Raw genomic sequence first — 20706 nt, 5'->3', positions numbered from 1 at the left:
CATATACAACTCTTCTTTAAGAAGTCCATTAAGGAATGCACTTTTGACATCCATTTGCCAAATTTCATAATCATAAAATGCGGCAATTGCTAACATGATTCGGACAGACTTAAGCATCACTACGGGTGAGAAGGTCTCATTGTAGTCAACACCTTGAACTTGTCAAAAACCATTTGCAACAAGTCGAGCTTTGTAGACAGTAACATTACCGTCAGCGTCAGCCTTCTTCTTGAAGATCCATTTATTTTCTATGGCTTCCTAATCATTGGGCAGGTCAACCAAAGTCCACACTTTGTTTTTATACATGGATCCCATCTCAGATTTCATGGCCTCAAGCCATTTCGCAGAATTTGGGCTCATCATCGCTTCCTCATAGTTCATAGGTTCGTCATGGTCTAGTACCATGACTTCCAGAACAGGATTACCGTACCACTCTGGTGCGGACCGTACTCTGGTTGACCTACGAGGTTCGACAATAACTTGATCTGAAGTTTCATGATCATCATCATTAGCTTCCTCACTAATTGGTGTAGGAATCACTGTAACTGATCTCTGTGATGAACTACTTTCCAATTCGGGAGAAGGTACAATTACCTCATCAAGTTCTACTTTCCTCCCACTCACTTCTTTTGAGTGAAACTCCTTCTATAGAAAGGATCCATTCTTAGCAATGAATATCTTGCCTTCAGATCTATGATAGAAGGTGTACCCAACAGTTTCCTTTGGGTATCCTATGAAGAGACATTTCTCTGATTTGGATTCAAGCTTATCAGGTTGAAGCTTTTTCACATAAGCATCATAGTTCCAAACTTTAGGAAATGACAGGTTAGGTTTCTTGCCAAACCACAGTTCATATGGTGTCGTCTCAAAGGATTTAGATGGTGCCCTATTTAACGTGAATGAAGCAGTCTCTAAAGCATAACCCCAAAACGATAGCGGTAAATCGGTAAGAGACATCATAGATCACACCATATCTAATAAAGTACGGTTATGACATTTGGACACACCATTATGCTCTGGTGTTCCAGGTGGCGTGAGTTGCGAAACTATTCCACATTGTTTCCGATGAAGACCAAACTCGTAACTCAAATATTCGCCTCCGTGATCAGATTGTAGAAACTTTATTTGCTTGTTACGATGATTTTCCACTTCACTCTAAAATTCTTTGAACTTTTCAAATGTTTCAGATTTATGTTTCATTAAGTAGATATACCCATATCTACTCAAATCATCTGTGAAGGTCAGAAAATAACAATACCCACCGCGAGCCTCAACGCTCATCGGACGGCATACATCAGTATGTATTATTTCCAATAAGTCAGTGGCTCGCTCCAGTGTTCCGGAGAACGGAGTTTTAGTCAGCTTGCCCATGAGGCATGGTTCGCAAGCATCAAGTGATTCATAATCAAGTGATTCCAAAAGTCCATCAGCATGGAGTTTCTTCATGCGCTTTACACTAAGATGGCCTAAACAGCAGTGCCACAAATAAGTTGCACTATCATTATTAACTTTGCATCTTTTGGCTTCAATAATATGACTATGTGTATCACTACGATCAATATTCAACAAAAATTGACCACTCATCAAGGGTGCATGACCATAAAAGATATTACTCATATAAATAGAACAACTATTATTCTCTGATTTAAATGAATAACCATCTCGCATCAAACAAGATCCAGATATAATGTTCATGCTCAACGCTGGCACCAAATAACAATTATTCAGGGCTAAAACTAATCCTGAAGATAGATGTAGAGGTAGTGTACCGACGGCGATCACATCGACCTTGGAACCATTTCCGATGCGCATCGCCACCTTGTACTTAGCCAATCTTCATTTAATCCGTAGCCCCTGTTTTGAGTTGCAAATATGAACAACAAAACCAGTATCAAATACCCAGGCACTAGTACGAGCGTTAGTAAGGTACACATAAATAACATGTATATCAAATATACCTTTTACTTTGCCATCCTTCTTATCCGCCAAATACTTGGGACAGTTTCGCTTCCAGTGACTAGTCCCTTTGCAGTAGAAGCACTCAGTTTCAGGCTTAGGTCTAGACTTGGGCTTCTTCTCGGGAGCAACAACTTGCTTGCTATTCTTCTTGAAGTTCCCCTTCTTACCTTTGCCCTTTTTCTTGAAACTAGTGGTCATCTTATACCTTGAAATTTAGTGAGGGGTCATCTTATAATGCTACTGCCGTACTAAGCAAAATTAGATGCATAAAAGATAAACATCACATGCAATCAAAATATGTGACATGATATGGCCATCATCATCTTGTGCCTTTGATCTCCATCTCCAAATCACCGTCATGATCTCCATCGTCACCGGCTTGACACCTTTTTTTGACTGGAAAACTATAAGGGAACCCCCTACAGTATAATTTGTGCAACAAATCCAAATTGCAAGTACCATGGATTGAACCTGGGTGGGTGGGAAGACATCAGCCCCTTCCCACCACTGGGATATGCCTTAGTCTGCACCGGCTTGACACCTCGATCTCCATCATAGCGTCGTTATCGTCTTGCCAACTATTGCTTCTACGACTATCGCTAATGCTTAGTGATGAAGTAAAGCAATTACATAGCGATTGTGTTTCATACAATAAAAAGACAGCCATAAGGCTCCTGCCAGTTGCCGACAACTTTTACAAAACATGATCATCTCATACAACAATTTATTTCTCATCACGTCTTGACCATATCACATCACAACATGCCCTCCAAAAACAAGTTAGACGTTCTCTACTTTGTTGTTGCATGTTTTACGTGGTTGCTACGGGCTTCTAGCAAGAACCTTTCTTACCTAGGCATCAAAACCACAACGATTTTTCATCAACTGTGTTGTTTTAACCTTCAACAAGGACCGGCCGTAGTCAAATTCGATTCAACTATAGTTGGAGAAATAGACACCCGCCGGCCACCTTTATGCAAAACAAGTTGCATGTCTGTCAGTGGAACCGGTCTCACGAACATGGTCATGTAAGGTTGGTCCGGGCCGCTTCATCAAGCAATACCGCTGAATCAAAATAAGACATTGGTGGTAAGCAGTATGACTATTATCGCCCACAACTCTTTGCGTTCTACTCGTGCATATCATCTACGCATAGACCTAGCTCGGATGCCACTGTTGGGGAACGTAGCATGCAATTTCAAAAAAATTCCTACGATCATGGAAGATCTATCTAGGAGATGCATAGAAATGAGAGGGGTAGAGTGTGTCCACGTACCCTCGTAGACCGAAATTGGAAGCGTAAGGTTAACGCGGTTGATGTAGTTGAACGTCTTCACAATCCAACTGATCTAGTACCGAACGTACGGCACCTCCGAGTTTAGCACACGTTCAGCTCGATGACATCCCTCGAACTCTTGATCCAGCAGAGGGTCGAGGGAGAGTTCCATGAGCACGACGTGTGGTGACGGTGATGGTGATGTGATTCGCGCAGGGCTTCACCTAAGCACTACGGTGCTATGACCGGAGGAATAAACTATAGAGGGGGGCACCGCACACGGCTAAGAGAACAATTGATGTGCTATGCGGTGCTCCCCTGCCCCCGTATATAAAGGAGGGGAGGAGGAGGCGGCTGGCAAGGAGGGGCGTGCCATGGGGGGAGTCCTAATAGGACTCCACTCCTAGTAGGATTCGCCCCCGCCCCTTTTCCTTTCTTACTAGAGGGGAAAAAGAAGGACAGAGAGAGGGAAAGGGGGGCGCCGCCCCCTCCCCTAGTCCAATTCAAACTCCTATGGGGGGGGGGGCGTGGCCACCCCTTGCGGACCTCCTCTCTCTCTACTAAGGCCCATGTAGGCCCAATACTTCTCGGGGGGGGGGGTCCGGTAACCCCTCGGTACTCTGGTAAAATACCAGAACCATTCAGATGTCTGAATACTACCTTCCAATATATTAATCTTTACCTATTGACCATTTCGAGACTCCGCGTCATGTCCGTGATCTCATCCGGGACTTCGAAGAAACTCTGGTTACCAAAACACGTAGCTCATAATACAAATCATCATCGAACGTTAAGCGTGCGGACCCTAACGGTTTGAGAACTATGTAGACATGACCGAGACACATCTCCGGTCAATAACCAACAGCGGAACCTGGATGCTCATATTGGTTCCTACATATTCTACGAAGATCTTTATCGGTCAAACTGCAATAACAACATATGTTATTCCGTTTGTCATCGGTATGTCACTTTCCCGAGATTCGATTGTCAGTATCCTCATACCTAGTTCAATCTCGTCACCGGCAAGTCTCTTTACTCATTCCATAATGCATCATCCCATAACTAACTCATTAGTCACATTGCTTGCAAGGCTTATAGTGATGTGCATTACCGAGAGGGCCCAAAGATACCTCTCCAATACTCAGAGTGACAAATCCTAATCTTGATCTATGACAACCCAACAAACACCTTCAGAGACACCTGTAGGGCATATTTGTAATCACTTAGTTACGTTGTGACGTTTGATAGCACACAAGGTGTTCCTTCGGTATTCGGGAGTTGTATAATCTCATAGTCAGAGGAATATGTATAAGTCATGAAGAAAGCAATAGCAATAAAACTTAACAATCATTATGCTAAGCTAATGGATGGGTCTTGTCCATCACATCATTCTCTAATGATGTGATCCTATTCATCAAATGACAACACATGTCTATGGTCAGGAAACTTAACCATCTTTGATTAACGAGCTAGTCAAGTAGAGGCATACTAGGGACACTCTAGTTTGTCTATGTATTCACACATGTACTAAGTTTTCGGTTAATACAATTCTAGCATGAATAATAAACATTTATCATGATATAAGGAAATATAAATAACAACTTTATTATTGCCTCTAGGGCATATTCCCTTCACCGACTGTCAGGGAGGATAAGGAGACACTTCATTGCGTGCGAAGATGTAGCTGGTGGGTCCCAACAGTTAGGGGGGGCATTTTTTCGCGAAATACGGTGGCCCGTCTGGTTGGTCCTTGCTGTCAGGTGGAGGAATCATTATTTTGCGTGTAATAAGGAGGGACTTCCTTACTACGGCCGTGGACCCAGCTATCAGCCTCTCCACGTATAGTAGTCTTCCGATGGAAGTCGTTCCTTGACCACATTGACCACGCCGCGCCGAGAGCACCAAGGCGGTGGACGATGGCGAGGCCTAGGAAGGGGACGACACGGAGCCGGGAAGACACGGTAGTGGATGCCCACGCAGAGAGGAGTATGAGGGTTCATTGGTTCGGCTGCGGTGTGAGGGTGTCGTCGCCGCAGAATAATAGGGGGTGTGGGTGAATAGAGGGATGGCCTGGCGAGCCGTGGGAGTAGTAGGGAGCGGTGAGGCCTCTGCGGCAGCATAGCCGACCACGAGAGGTAGGAGCATGCGGCACGACCAGCGCTGGTTTGGGCAGCTGAAGCAAGAAGACCAGAGGTTGAAGAAGCACTACGGCCGTTGGATGGACATCGTATGATCACTAGAGCTAGAATCATTCATATTGATTAAGTTGACAAAGCCCTCCGTCCCCTTCAACTTAGTAGGCCCACAAGTCAGCCTCCCACTATGGTGGGTCCCAGCTAGCAGGGGGAGTATCCATTTTTTGTGTTGACCACGCCAGGCCGAGTGCATCCAAGGTGGTGGACGAGGGCGAGGCCCCGGACAGCAATGAGCCGGAGATGGGAAGACGCCGGAGTAGTCGCATACAGACAGGTGTAAGAGGGTAAACTGGTTCTGGTGCAGCGTGGTTCGGCAGTCGGTGGAGAAGAAGAGGGGGTGTGGAGGGGTGGAGGGATGGCCTGGCCGGCGGTGGGGTAGCGCTTCACAGCGAAGCATGCTAAGCAGAGCTGCTAGCAACAGGAGGCAGGAGCAGGTGGTCCCGGCGGCGCTGGAGGAAGAAGACGAGAGATTGAAGATGGATGTCGGTCGTTGGATGTAAATCCAACGGCTAATGATGTCAGAATCATTTGTTGACTAAGTTGACAACGACTTGCGTTAGCTTCGACCTATTGACCCATATTTCAGCCTCCAAAAATGTGGCACATAGTCAACCCATTTTCTCATAATTTACAGTCCATTTGATCTTTTTTTGAGAATTACAGTCCATTTGCTAGGCTGGGTGAACAAATAGTGTAGTGTCCATGTAGCCCATTTTTTAAGACTACAACCCATTTTCACTTTCTCGAAATACACGAATTTGCTGGGCTAGCTGATCAAATAGTGTAGCGTCCATGCGGCCCATTTATCTTTTCCTAAAAAATTACAGGCCATTTGCACTTTCTCGAAATACACAATTTTGCTGGGCTAGTTCTAATTATAATATTGGGTTGGGCGCAACAATGTTATCAAAAAATAAACAGGGGTTGAGCATTTTGTTATAAATATATTTAAATAATAAGTTATTTATTATTACATTGGTCCTTAAATCTTACCAAGCTTTTGTACACAATCACCGGGATATTTGTTGCCTTAATGTAAAAAATCCAGGATTTTATTGTTAAAAAATATTTTTATAAGTTAATAAGATGTGGGATATTGTTTTCTTATATATGTCAGTACCCGTTAAATATATGATGACAATAACAATAATATATAAAATAATTTAAATATATATATAATATAGTTAGAAGGGAAACATAAGTTGGACCTGGCGTTCCTATTCTTATATAGAAAAATAGAACAAACCTCTGGTTTTCTTCAAAAAAAATACATAAGTTGGGCTGCCGATGTTTCAGGAAAAATAAAACCTCGGATGGGAGGTCCATAGGTCGGTCGATACATGACGGCCCTCAAGAAAATACAAAACGACATGTCGTGGGCTGCGCATGTTAAAAAACAAAGCCTAGACGAGGCAACCCACTACCCAGCTGATACTTGCTGGCCCACTGATAATAAATGATACCTGCCAGCTCCCGAGCTTCATTGTAAATTTATGTCCTTTAGTAACTATGTTGAAGCACCTCAAAAAAATGTAACTATGTTGACAAACCCGTGGGCCCCAACATTAGTATAGCATTAGGAGGAAGTATTTTTTTTCAATGAGGCACTTGCTTGCGTACGGCCATAGACCTGGTGGGTCCCGACTATCCGCCTCTCCACATACAGTCCTCTCCAGATTCCTCTCATTTGTTCAGGATGTTCATAGCGGCGCCACGGCGAGTGCACAAAGGCACAGGACAAGAACGAACCACCAGAGGCAGTGCCTTATTTCTACCGAAACTACTGAACTAGCCGAGTGGCCAAGTGACACTACCCGACCGCTGTTCTGACCGGGTTTGATTCCACCTGATGCAGGGAAAATATCTCCAATTTTTTTGCCTCTGCCATTATTGACATGTGGGTCCCCATTGTCATCTACGCACACCACATCTAACACTTGCCAAAACTTCGTCCCTTGTTTTCTCTGTTTTTCGCACAATTGACATTGTGTGGGCATTTTGAAAATATCATATCTTTTTGACTGTGCATCATATGAAGATGTGCTATGCATGAATGTTGATCAGCATGATGTTAACTGGCTGGTAGTTCCATTTTCGACCATGAATAAAACTTCCAACACGATGTTATGCCTGTTTGAAAAGGGCATGTTAATATAAATGCTCTGCCTCTGAAATTTGCAGTTTTTTATCTCAAACTAAAACTTGCAGTTCTTATCTGACACTGAAACTTGCAGTTTCTTCTCTGAGAGTCACATTGTCTACACTTTTATACTCCAATGAAACTACATTTTTTAGGTGCTAAAAATAGATCTCTAGAATTCATAAAATACTTCATATGCTAAATACTGCAAATCTAAAATTCAAAAGACATTCATATCTGAAAGTACTCTCAAAATACACAACACAAAACACAATTCATAACCTACAAATACTGACAACCCTAAGCTCCTCCTAACAATTCACAACCTACCTGACTATTGGGTTAGCGGAGCAGTCCCCTCCTATTCCTCGGCGGCAGACAGCCGCCCCGTGAGACGAGGTGAACAGCGAGGGAGAGGATGGCGGGGAAGCATCATCGGGCCAGCTGCTTTTCTCCTCTTGCAGTTTGGTTCGGTCGATGAAGACTCCATCGGCTGTCTCTAGCACGACACCCTCACAAACGGCACCCTGTAGATGCTCGATCCTTCAATCTCTAGTGGATGCACCATCTGGGATCGATACTCCCACCACCGCTGCCTCATGATCGGATTCGGTGAATATGTTTGCTCCATGGCCCAGAGGAGCAGCTCTATGTACTCCTGCACGACACCCTTCGGGAGTATCAATGCCTTTTCGCTTTGTTGCGGATATTTGGCCATGGATGTGGCCATCGCTGCTGGTTGGTCCTTGTTATCAAAGCAAGACTGTATCTCCAACATCCTAGCTAGCTTTATAGGGTCGCCGTTTGTGATCCTCGCCTATCGGTTGTACTCCTCCATCGATCTACTTCTCCACAACACCTTCACTCACCGGCGGTGGTTTTCGAATGGAAGAGGAGAGGAGCGGTGCTGGTTTTGGATTAGAACGGGAGATGAGTGGCGCTGGTTTTGGATTGGAACAAGAGAGGAGGGGCGGTGGTTTTGAAATGGAAGAGGAGAGGAGCGGCGCTGGATTTAGATTGGAATAGGAGAGGAGCGGTGCTGGTTTAAGAGAAGAGGAGCGGGGCTGGTTTAAGAGAAGAGGAGCGGCGCTAGTCTTGGAAGTATTTTTTTGTTTTGCGTATTTTGGGTCAAAGTTTGACCACGTACTGTATTTGACAAGCAAAATGTGAATGCATGTCACCAAAAATTGTATCATTTGGTTTGTATCTGAATGTACTTTCAAATTATATTATTTTTGCAACGTATAACATATAATTTATTTGTGAAAATCATGGTCAATTATGACCCAGAATAAAAGGGAGACTAGTTAATGTGGGGTTGCTTTCTTAATTGAAGGGTAAATTGATTTTGATTTTGATCTAGTCACAGTGCGTCGGCGCTCTCGTCTAATCCTAAATCGCTGTCGCACGCTCCTATCCCTCTTCTCCATTGCAAAACCACCTCCTCTCCTCTCCACCATCTCCATTCCAAAACCACTGTCTCGCCTCTCCCTCTTCTCCATTGCGAAACCACCGTCTCGCCTCTCCCTCTTCTCTATTGCAAGACCACTGTCTCTCCTCCCATCTTCCAAAGCTAGCACCGGACCTCTCAGAAGGACATCTATGGAGAGTATGCAGAGCAAATCGAGCAGATCGCCAGCGGCGACCAGGCAAAGTTAGCCAGGTTGAAGGAGATCCTTACTTCGTTTGACAATGAGTGGGAGCTTTCGAGGATGGTGAGGGCCATGTGGCAACGTATGCGAAAGAACGAGATGCCGGTGATGATGGCAGTGATGTACTCCTCAGCGGCAGTCATGCCGCAGTCCTTCGAGTTCATTGAGTATCTCCTCTGGGCGATGGAGCAGACAGATTCACCCAAGGTGAAAGTCAGGCGGGTGTGGTGGGCATATAGGTCGAAGGTCGAGCATCCAGAGGATAACGAATCGATCGGGTACGGTGTGCCGTTCGCGAGGGTGCAGAGCCAGCCAGAGCCACAGGAGTATTCGTTCTCCCACCGCAAGAGGAGGCCGGATGGCGCGACGTTGCTTCCCTGCCGTTCTCTACGGTTCCCTCAACGCTCGCCTCGTTTCAACGACGGCGGTAGGGTTTAAGGTATGCTTCGCACTAACCTAATCTTCCATCTGCTCATGCTTACAATCAGTGTGACGGCTAATGAAATCATACTTACAATCAGTCTCCGAGTACTACGCCAATCACCCTAAAATAGCTCTGGACCTTTGGGTCAAAGTTGTGATACTGTGTACAAATAAACAAAAATGGATTGGTGCCTCTTTTAGAAAAGAGTACTCCCTAGAAAACTGCCAATATAAGCTACTAGTATTTGGTTAGATGATTTGCTACCGAGAAAGATCCGTCCACAGAGAGCGCCACACATCCCACTGGTGGTTGTGGATGCTAATGCATGCATGGAGCATGGTTTGTGTTGGTAATTTTTACTTGGGACACCTCGCACTCTGCATATATGCCGGTTCCATCCGTACATTTGTGTAGTTCCACCAAAATGCAGCTGAATAACCCTATTTGCACAGATAATGAAAAAGCATGATTACATTATAGTGGCACTAGTTGATGAAACATACACTAATAAATAGAAGAAAATATTGCGATAGTATCATAGTACGCCATGCTGCGAGGGCGAGATGGGCCCTGCGACGCCTCAGACGGTAGGCTGATGGCGGCTTCAAGCTACGTCGGTATTTCCCCAAAGAGGAATGGATGATGCAGCATAGCGGTGGTAGGTATTTCCCTCAGTGATGAAACCAAGGTTATCGAACCAGTAGGAGAACCAAGCAACACAACATAAACAGCACCTGCACACAAATAACAACTACTCGCAACCCGACGTGTAAAACGGGTTGTCAATCCCTTTCGGGTAGCGGCGCCTCAAGATAGGCAAACAGACGTGAGATAAAATTGTACTAGATTGATAGATCGAACGCCAAATAAAATAAATAATAAATAAACACAGCAAGGTATTTTATCTTTTTGGTTTAATAGATCTGAAAATAAAAGAAAAGGAAAAGTAGATCGCAAAGGCAAATAATATGAGAAAGAGACCTGGGGGCCGTAGGTTTCACTAGTGACTTCTCTCGAGAAAAATAGCAAATGGTGGGTAAACAAATTACTGTTGGGGAATTGATAGAACTTCAAATAATCATGATGATATCCAGGATATGATCATTATATAGGCATCACGTCCAAGATTAGTAGACTGACTCCTGCCTGCATCTACTACTATTAATCCACACATTGACCGCTATCCGGCATGCATCTAGTGTATTAAGTTCATGGAGAAACGGAGTAATGCAATAAGATTGATGACATGATGTAGACAAGATCTATCTATGTAGAGATAGACCCATCGTGTTATCCTTAGTAGCAACGATACATACGTGTCGGTTCCCCTTCTGTCACTGGGATCAAGCACCGTAAGATCGAACCCACTACAAAGCACCTCTTCGCATTGCAAGATAAATAGATCAAGTTGGCCAAAAAACCAAATATCAGAGAAGAAATACAAGGCTATAAGCAATCATGCATATAAGAGATCAAAGAAACTCAAATAACTTTCATGGATATAAAAAAGATAGATCTGATCATAAACTCAAAGTTCATCCGATCCCAACAAACACACCGCAAAAAAGAGTTACATTAGATGGATCTCCAAGAGACCATTGTATTGAGAATCAAACAAGAGAGAGAGAGAGAGAGAGGAAGCCATCTAGCTACTAACTACGAACCCGAAGGTCTACAAATAACTACTCACGCATCATCGGAGAGGCACCAATGGAAGTGGTGAACAACTCCGTGATGGTGTCTAGATTGGATCTCGTGGTTCTAGACTCTGCAATGGCTATAATTAATTTTCGTCGACTCCCCTAGGGTTTATGGAATGTTGGGGTATTTATAGAGCAAAGAGGCGGTCCGGGGGGCACCCGAGGCGAGCACAACCCACCAGGGCGTGCTTGGGCCTCCTGGCATGCCCTGGTGGGTTGTGCTCCCCTCGGAGCAACCCCCCTGGCGCCGCCTTGGCCCATTAGGTGTCTCCTGTTCCATAAAAATCTCCATAGAGTTTTGTTGCATTTGGACTCCATTTGGTATTGATTTCCTGCGATGTAAAAACATGCAGAAAACATCAACTGGCACTTGTCACTATGTCAATAGGTTAGTACCAAAAAATGATATAAAATGACTATAAAATTATTATGAAACATCCAAGATTGATAATATTACAGCATGGAACAATCAAAAATTCTAGATACGTTGGAGACGTATCAACATCCCCATGCATAACTCCTACTCGTCCTCGAGTAGGTAAGTGATAAAAATAGAATTTTTGATGTGGAATGCCGCCTAACATGTCATCTCATATTTATTTTCTTTATAGCATGGACATTTGGACTTTTATTTTTGTTCAAAGCAATAGTCTAGTTTTGACATGACAACTTAAATACTCAAGCATATCAACAAGCAACCATGTATTTCAAAATATCAACGCTAAAATGAGCTATCCCTAGCCCTCATGCTTAATAATTGATCCATTCATGAAACACACTCGCATATTAACTACAGCCAATGCTCAAGTATGATCATAGTGCCTCCTAATTGGTTCTTTATAAGAGAATATGGAGACTCAAACTCAAAAATAAAAATTGCATAAAGTAAAAGAAAGGCCCTTCGCAGAGGGAAGTAGGGATTTGTAGAGGTGCCAGAGCTCAAAGCGAAAAACTTAGAGATAAAAACATTTTGGGAGGTGTGTCCTTCCCACCAACGAAAACAACTTAGAGTCCCCAACACTTTCCATGCTAGATATATCATAGGCGGTTCCCAAAATGAAAATAAAGTTTATTCCTTTTTCCACCATACTTTCACTTTCCATGGCTGATCGTATCCACGGGTGCCTTCCATACCAACACTTTCCAAGGAATTTATTATTTGACAACATAATGTAAATTCATTTTTCATTTCAGGACTGGGCATCCCTAATACCTTTGCCTTACTCTCGTGTAATGACAACTGAATAAACACTCATCGTGAGAATAACACATCTAGCATGGAAAACATTAACCACCCCTCACCGCTCCGCGAGCGGTACGAACACACAAAAGAGAAGTTTATTTTGAAAATTAGAGATGGCACATACAAATTTGCTTTGAATGGCAAAAGAATACCGCATATAGGTAGATATAGTGGACTCATGTGGCAAAACTGGTTTAAAGAATTTTGGATGCACAAGTAGTGATCATACTTAGTGCAAAATGAAGGCTAGCAAAAAGATTGAGAAGCGCCAACCAAGAGACGAATAATCTCATAAGCGAGCATTAAGCATAATTAACACCGAATAATGCACCACAAGTAGGATATAATTTCATTGCATGATTATTGACTTTCGTGCTTTCATAGGGAATCACAAACGTTAACACCAATATTCTTACTAAAGCATAATTACTCATCAACATGATTCACATATCACATCATCATATCTCAAAACTATTACTAAGAATCAAGTTTATCTTGTCCAATGATCTTCATGAAAGTATTTATTGTATCCTTCTTGGATATCTATCACTTTGGTACTGATTTTTATGTGTTGCTTTTGATAAGCTCAAACTAATATAAGTGAAGATCATGAGCATAATATTTCTTTCTCTCGAATTAATTTAAGTGAAGCAAGAGAGAATTTATTGAAAATTTTACTAACTCTCAAATAAATCTAAGTGAAGCAAGAGAGCATTTTCTTCAAAAATACTAAAGCACACCGTGCTTAAAAAGATATAAGCGAAGCACTAGAACAAGTCCATAGCTCATAAAAAATTCAAGTGAAGCATAGAGAGCAATTCTAACAAGTCATGACATAATTTTGGCTCTCTCAAATAGGTGTGTCCAGAAAGGAATCAAGACTTAAAACACAAAATAAAACAAACAAAGACTTATATCATATAAGACGCTCCAAGAAAAACACATAGTATGTGACGAATAAAAATATAGCTTCAGGTAAAATACCGATGGTCGTTAGAAGAAAGGGGGGATGCCACTCGGGGCATCCCCAAGCTTAGTTGCTTGCTTTATTTTGGATAATAGCTTGGGATGCCAGGGCATCCCCAATCTTAGGCTCTTCTTACTCCTTATTCCTTCATCCATCGTAAGATGACCCAAAACTTGAAAACTTCAATCACACAAAACTCAACAAAAGCCTTCGTGAGATCTGTTAGTATAAGAAAACAAATCACTACTATAATTGTTGTAATAAACTAATTCATATTTTGTTCTTGCATTATATATACTGTATTCCAACTTTTCTATGGAAAAAACTCATCAAAGAAAAGCATAGAGCCATCAAAACAAGCACACAACACAAAGAAAACAGAATCTGTCAAAAACAGAACAGTATGTAGAAATCTGGATATTTCGAATACTTTTGTAATACCAAAAACTCTGAAAGACAGGGAGACCTGGGAAATTTGTATATTAATCTGCTACAAAAGGAATTGGTATTCTATCGCTCTCTAGTTAAAAATGAAAAGTATTTTTCGCGAGTGCAAAAGTTTCAGTTTTTCAGCAATATCAAACAACTATCACACAAGAAGATCCTAAAGGCTTTACTTGGCAAAAACACTAATTAAAACACAAAAAACACAATCATAACAGTATCATAATTGTTCTAACACTCAAGAACAGAAAGAAAAAAAGCAAAAATAAATTTTATTCATTCGGTTGCCTCCCAACAAGCACTACCGTTTTACGCCCTTAGCTAGGCTTAAAATTTCAACGATGCTCACACAAAAGATAATAATTGAAACGCAAAGAGAGCATCATGAAACATGTGACAAACACGTTTAAAGTCTAACATACTTCCTATGCATAGGAATTTTATAAGAAAACAAATTATCAAGAGAAGCAAAAACTAGCATATGCAAGGATGAAGAAGAAACAATAGCAATCTCAACATGACGAGAGGTAATTTAGTAACATGAAAATTTCTACAACCATATTTTCCTCTCTCATAATAATTACATGTAGGATCATGATCAAATTCAACAATATAGCTATCATATAAAATTTTCTCTTCATGATCCACATGCATAAGAGTTTTATAATCTTCCAAGATAGTGGGATTAACATCATCTAAAGTCATGACCTCTCCAAACCCAGTTTTATAAAAAAATTAGTAAGATTGAACACTCTCCAAATATGTGGGATTACTTTTACCTAAATTTGACACTCTTCCAAACCCACTTTCAATATTATTGCAAACATATCATCATGAGTCTTAAATAAATTTTCAAGAACATAAGAAGAATCACCCTAATCATGATCATTGCAACAAGTAGTGGACATAGCAAAATTAGCATCCCCAAGCTTGGGGTTTTGCACATTATTAGCACAATTGATATTGATAGAATTTACAGTAAAATCATTGCAATCATGCTTTCATTCAAGGAGCTATCATGAATCACTTCATAAATTTCTTCATCACAATTTTTAGATTCACGAATCTCAAGCAAAACTTCATAAAGATAATCTAGTGCACTCAAATCACTAGCAATTGGTTCATCATAATTGGATATCTTGAAAAGATTAGAAAGTGGATGAGGATCCATATCAATAGATTCTTAGCAAGCGAAGATGCAAGCAAATAGAAGACACATGGCAACACAAGCAAAGATAACAAACAAGAGATTGAACGAGAAAAAGGCGAACGAAAAAGAAGGCGAATAAAAAAGAAAAAAATTCTGAAGAGGGGGAGATGAAAACGAGAGGCAAATGGCAAATAATGTAAATTGCAAGGAGATGAGATTTGTGATTAGGAACCTGGTATATGTTGAAGAGCCTCCCCGACAATGGCGCAAGAAATTCCTTTTGATGGCGGCTTGAAGCTAAGTCGGTATTTCCCCAAAGAGGAAGGGGTGATGCAGCACAGCGGCGGTAGGTATTTCCCTCCATGATGAAACCAAGGTTGTCAACCAGTAGGATAACCAAGCAACACAATGTAAACAACACCTGCACACAAGTAACAACTACTCACAACCCGGCATGTAGAAGGGGTTGTCAATCCCTTTCGGGTAGCGGCGCCTCAAGATAGGCAAACAGACTGTAGCGACCAGACCTCAAACAGTCTGATCTCTGTGCTCCGGTGTCATCCCTGGATCAGTAATGCTGACAGCACACAGTACTCGGAGGATTTATAGCAGAGTAGCAATCACACACTTATTACATCGAGTGTCTCAAAAGAGAACTTATTACAATAAATATGGCTTAAGGCCATCTAATAACGATAACAGCGGAAGGCTTGTAAGATAAGTGAGTCCATCAACTCCAACGGCATCACTGAGTATAGAACCATGACCTAAAAACTCCTTAATTGTCGTCTGAAAAGTCTGCAACATTAACGTTGCAGCCCGAAAATGGGTGAGCACATGGAATATGCTGGCAAGGTAGCACATAGAGAGTAATGGAATGAAACAGCTATACTATATGCATATTTGGCTGGTGGAAAGCTCTATGGTTACAGTTTTGCGTAAAGCCAAATTTTCCCTACTTCAAAGGAATAAATTTAATTACTATCATGGTGGTTGTTAAACATTGAGAATGGTTGAGAGCATTCTCAATCCCAATTAAGCATCATCATTAAACATAACCCAACAAAATAAATTTTAGAGTAACATGTTGAGATTCACATGAAATTCCAGGTACTAGATAGTCAAGATGTCCATAACCGGGGACACGGCTAACCATGATTAGTTTATTATACTCTGCAGAGGTTTGCGCACTTTTCCCCACAAGACTCGATCGCCTCCGTTTGTTTTCTCGCACTACATGGTGTTTGAGAAGACGGATGACCGAGACATAGTCTTTCAGAAGCGCTAGCACCTTACAATCGGGTAAACCGTACAACCTACACCCCGTACATCTGCTAGTCTACCACTGTAAGAGTTCGCACAACTTAGTCAACTATGCTAGAGCCCATAATAGCTTGTGGTTGCACACGGAAGTTTCTAGTATGAATAGTCTCATGATCCCTTTGAGCCTGGGTGGCGGTCCAAAAGAAAACAGGCAAGTCCTGGAATACCCAGGTGCCTCAATCCACCCAGATGTGTGTTTAAGTTGCCACCTTAGATAAACCATTAATTAACAAGCTCACATCTGTCATGGATTTCACTCACCCAATCCACGTCTACTAGCATAGCATGGTATAATAAGCAAACGTAGAAGTAACTCCCAAAGGTTTGATAATAAACAGGTAATAGGTACTACCTCATCTACTTCCCATCCCACAATTTAATTAGATCCTAATCATGCAATGTGTGAGGTTTGATCAAATGCAATAAAACTGGGTAGTAGAAAAGGTATGATCAAAGTGTTACTTGCCTTGCTGATGATCCAGAAACCTAGCGATTCGAAGTAACATGCGGCGCACTCCGGATACTCTATCGCAAACAACAAACAAGCATACAATGAGTACTCATCTAATGCACATGTAAAACTCAAATAAGAGATCTAACCAGAAGGTTCAACTTAAGAACTCCGGTTGGCAAAAAAAATCGAATCGAACAAAGCAACGAAAGTCAAACGGCGAAAGAAAACAACTTCGTTCTAGTAATGTAGATCTAGGGCAAATTTTACAGTAGCAAAACCTTGTTTAAGTTGGTTAAACGGATAGAGGGTTTCGAGACGAAACTCTAGGCGCTTGAATCGCCTGATTCCGATAAGCCAGCAAAAAGCTATACTAAAACGAAAATCGGATCAGGAATCGCGATCAGAAAATAACCGCGGAAAATCCGAGAAAAAGAAAAATTATGAACGGATTAACGAACGAACGTTTGTTATCCAGATCTAAACGATGAACGTGTTCGTTTAAATGAACAAACGAGCGAACGCTCGCTATTTAACCTAAACCGAAAAAAAACCGATATAATAAAAAAACAAAAACTAAAAAAAACCAAAAAAAACCGACGGAAAACCGATCGGTTTTCTATAAAAACGGGCGGCACAAATTACAAGGTGGCGACGAACCTCGGCGAGCGTGCGGGTGGGGCGGCGGCTCCGACGGGCGGCGCGGCGGGGTGGCGGCGCGGCGACCGCGGCGAGCGGCGCGGTGGGGCGGCGGCGGCGCGCATGCGGCGGCGACGCGTGGGTGCGGGGCTGGGGCGGGGCGCTGGGGCTAGGGTTCCCCTCGGGTGGGCCGGCTTATAAAGCACCTACGGGCCGGGAGTACTAGTCGGACACGGCCCATAGGTCGGTTCCCCTTTTTTTTTAAAAAATTACGCTCGGAAGAAAAATAAAAAGAAATACTAAACGGACTCCAAAAATCCTGAAATAAATTTTCCCGGGCTTCTAAAATCAAGCCCGACAAAGTGAACATTTATTTGTGCCCTAAATGCAATTTTGAAAAACGCACTTTTTTCCTAAATTCAAATAAACACCAAAAAAACTCCGGAATAAAATCTTATTTGATTTTATTATTAAATCCTCAATATTTCTTTATTTTGCGAAGTCATTTTATTCCCTCTCTCATATTTTTGTAATAGAAATAATTGATGATAAAATAAATAAAATCGAATGATCCTATTCTCAAAATTTGAGAAAACTCAAATATGAAAATAACAAAATCCCCAACTCTCTCCGTTGGTCATTGAGTTGCGTAGAATTTCTAGGATCAACCAAAATGCAAAATAAAATATGATATGCATTGATGATCTAATGTATAGCATTCCAAATTGAAAATTTGGGATGTTACACAAACATGAGATAAAATTGTAGTAGATTGATAGATCGAACGCCAGATAAAATAAATAAGAAATAAACACAGCAAGGTATTTTTGGTTTAATAGATCTGAAAATAAAAGCAAAGGAAAAGTAGATCGCAAAGGCAAATAATATGAGAAAGAGACCCGGGGGCCGTCGGTTTCACTAGTGGCTTCTCTCAAAAAAAATAGCAAACGGTGGGTAAACAAATTACCGTTGGGCAATTGATAGAACTTCAAATAATCATGACAATATCTAGGCAATGATCATTATATAGGCATCACGTCCAAGATTAGTAAACCGACTCCTGCCTGCATCTACTACTATTACTCCACACATCGACCGCTATCCAGCATGCATCTAGTGTATTAAGTTCATGGAGAACGGAGTAATGCAATAAGAATGATGACATGATGTAGACAAGATCTATCTATGTAGAGATAGATCCCATTGTTTTATCCTTAGTAGCAACGATACATACGTGTTGGTTCCCTTCTATCATTGGGATCAAGCACCGTAAGATCGAACCCACTACAAAGCACCTCTTCCCTTTGCAAGATAAATAGATCAAGTTGGCCAAACAAAACCCAAATATCGGAGAAGAAATACGAGGCTATAAGCAATCATGCATGTAAGAGATCAAAGAAACTCAAATAACTTTCATGGATATAAAAAGATAGATCTGATCATAACCTCAAAGTACATCCGATCCCAATAAACACACCGCAAAAAGAGTTACATCATATGGATCTCCAAGAGACCATTGTATTGAGAATCAAAAGAGAGAGAGGAAGCCATCTAGCTACTTACTACGGACCCGATGGTCTACAAAGAACTACTCACGCATCATCGAAGAGGCACCAATGGAAGTGGTGTACCCCTCCGTGATGTTGTCTAGATTGGCTCTGGTGGTTCTGGACTCTACGGCGGCTGGAATTGATTTTCGTCGACTCCGCTAGGGTTTCTGGAATATTGGGGTATTTATAGAGCAAAGAGGCGGTCCGGGGGGCACCCGAGGTGGGCACAACCCACCAGGGCGCGCCTGGTCTCCTGGCACGCCCTAGTAGGTTGTGCTCCCCTCAGAGCATCCCACAGGCGCTGCCTTGGCCCATTGGGTGTCTTCTGGTCCATAAAAAATCTCCATAAAGTTTTGTTGCATTTGGACCCCGTTTGGTATTGATTTCCTGCGATGTAAAAGACATGCAGAAAACAGTAACTGGCACTTGGCACTATGTCAATAGGTTAGTACCAAAAATGATATAAAATGATTATGAAACATCCAAGATGGATAATATAACAACATGGAACAATAAAAAATTATTGATATGTTGGAGACGTATCATAGGCCTCACTGGAAATCGAGCCAATTCTCCCAACACGCCTTCTGCCATTGATGAACATCAGTGTAAAGTGGTAGTACAAGGAGCGGCCTTGAGACATTCCAATCTCTATTTTTGTGCAGATCAACTAAAATTAAGCACCCCAGTTTGCAGAAACGCTTAAACATTAACAATGGTACTAGTTGATGAAACATATACTAACAAAGAGAAGCACTTTCTTTATCCACATTGGAAATGAAATGATAGAGAGGACACTTGCTCTATTTTAACTGTATCATTACTTCATTTTATCAGTGGTACTAGGATTCGAGCAAGTGGCAAACAAGGTGTACCATGCGTCGCAAGGATTGAGGCCGGGGGTGCTTAGACGGGGATGTTGAAGCTGGCTCTTTGAGTCCCTATCTTCCCCCTGATGTTTCTGTTGTACCATTTGGGTTGTAATCCAAACTTGGTCGAGCTGGTGCTACGTCCCCCTACCTGCCTAGCTTAAGTGGCGAACTTGTCTCCTACTAGTACTTAGTAGGTTCTAGTAGTAGTTGCATAACTGCCCGTTTACACTGAGATGTTGTCGGATAATGGTTCTGTATGGTTGGGTTTCTTTAATGAAATCGGAGGAAACCCCCTCTTTCGATATATAAAAAAAATAGTGGCACTAGCGGTGCCAAAACATTGCCTCAAATTAATAGTGCCACTAGATTAAGGTGCAAAATAATAACATTACTGCTTTATCATGGCAGTGCGAAAATAGTAGCACAAGAGTAGACTCAACATGTAGGAACTTTGGCAAACGGTCGGACCAAAAAGGAACATACCTCGTGATGGGAACCATATCTATAGTCAACGCCAGCCATCATAGAAGGGATGACACCAGTCACCAACATGGATGATTCAATTCATGGGACCTTTTTGTGCAGTTCACCTAAAATGAAGCAATGTCCCATGAGCTAGCAGCTTCTTCTTCATTAGTTGCAATAAAATTGAGCAACATCAAGGTTTGTTGTGAAGCTCGTGGAATGTTCAACTATAATTTGGATATCATTTATGTATTTG

The sequence above is a fragment of the Triticum aestivum genome, chromosome 2A, assembly GCF_018294505.1.
Source record: "Triticum aestivum cultivar Chinese Spring chromosome 2A, IWGSC CS RefSeq v2.1, whole genome shotgun sequence".
NCBI lineage: Eukaryota > Viridiplantae > Streptophyta > Magnoliopsida > Poales > Poaceae > Triticum > Triticum aestivum.
The sequence above is the reverse complement of the archived record's forward strand: the minus strand, read 5'-3'. Positions refer to the sequence as shown.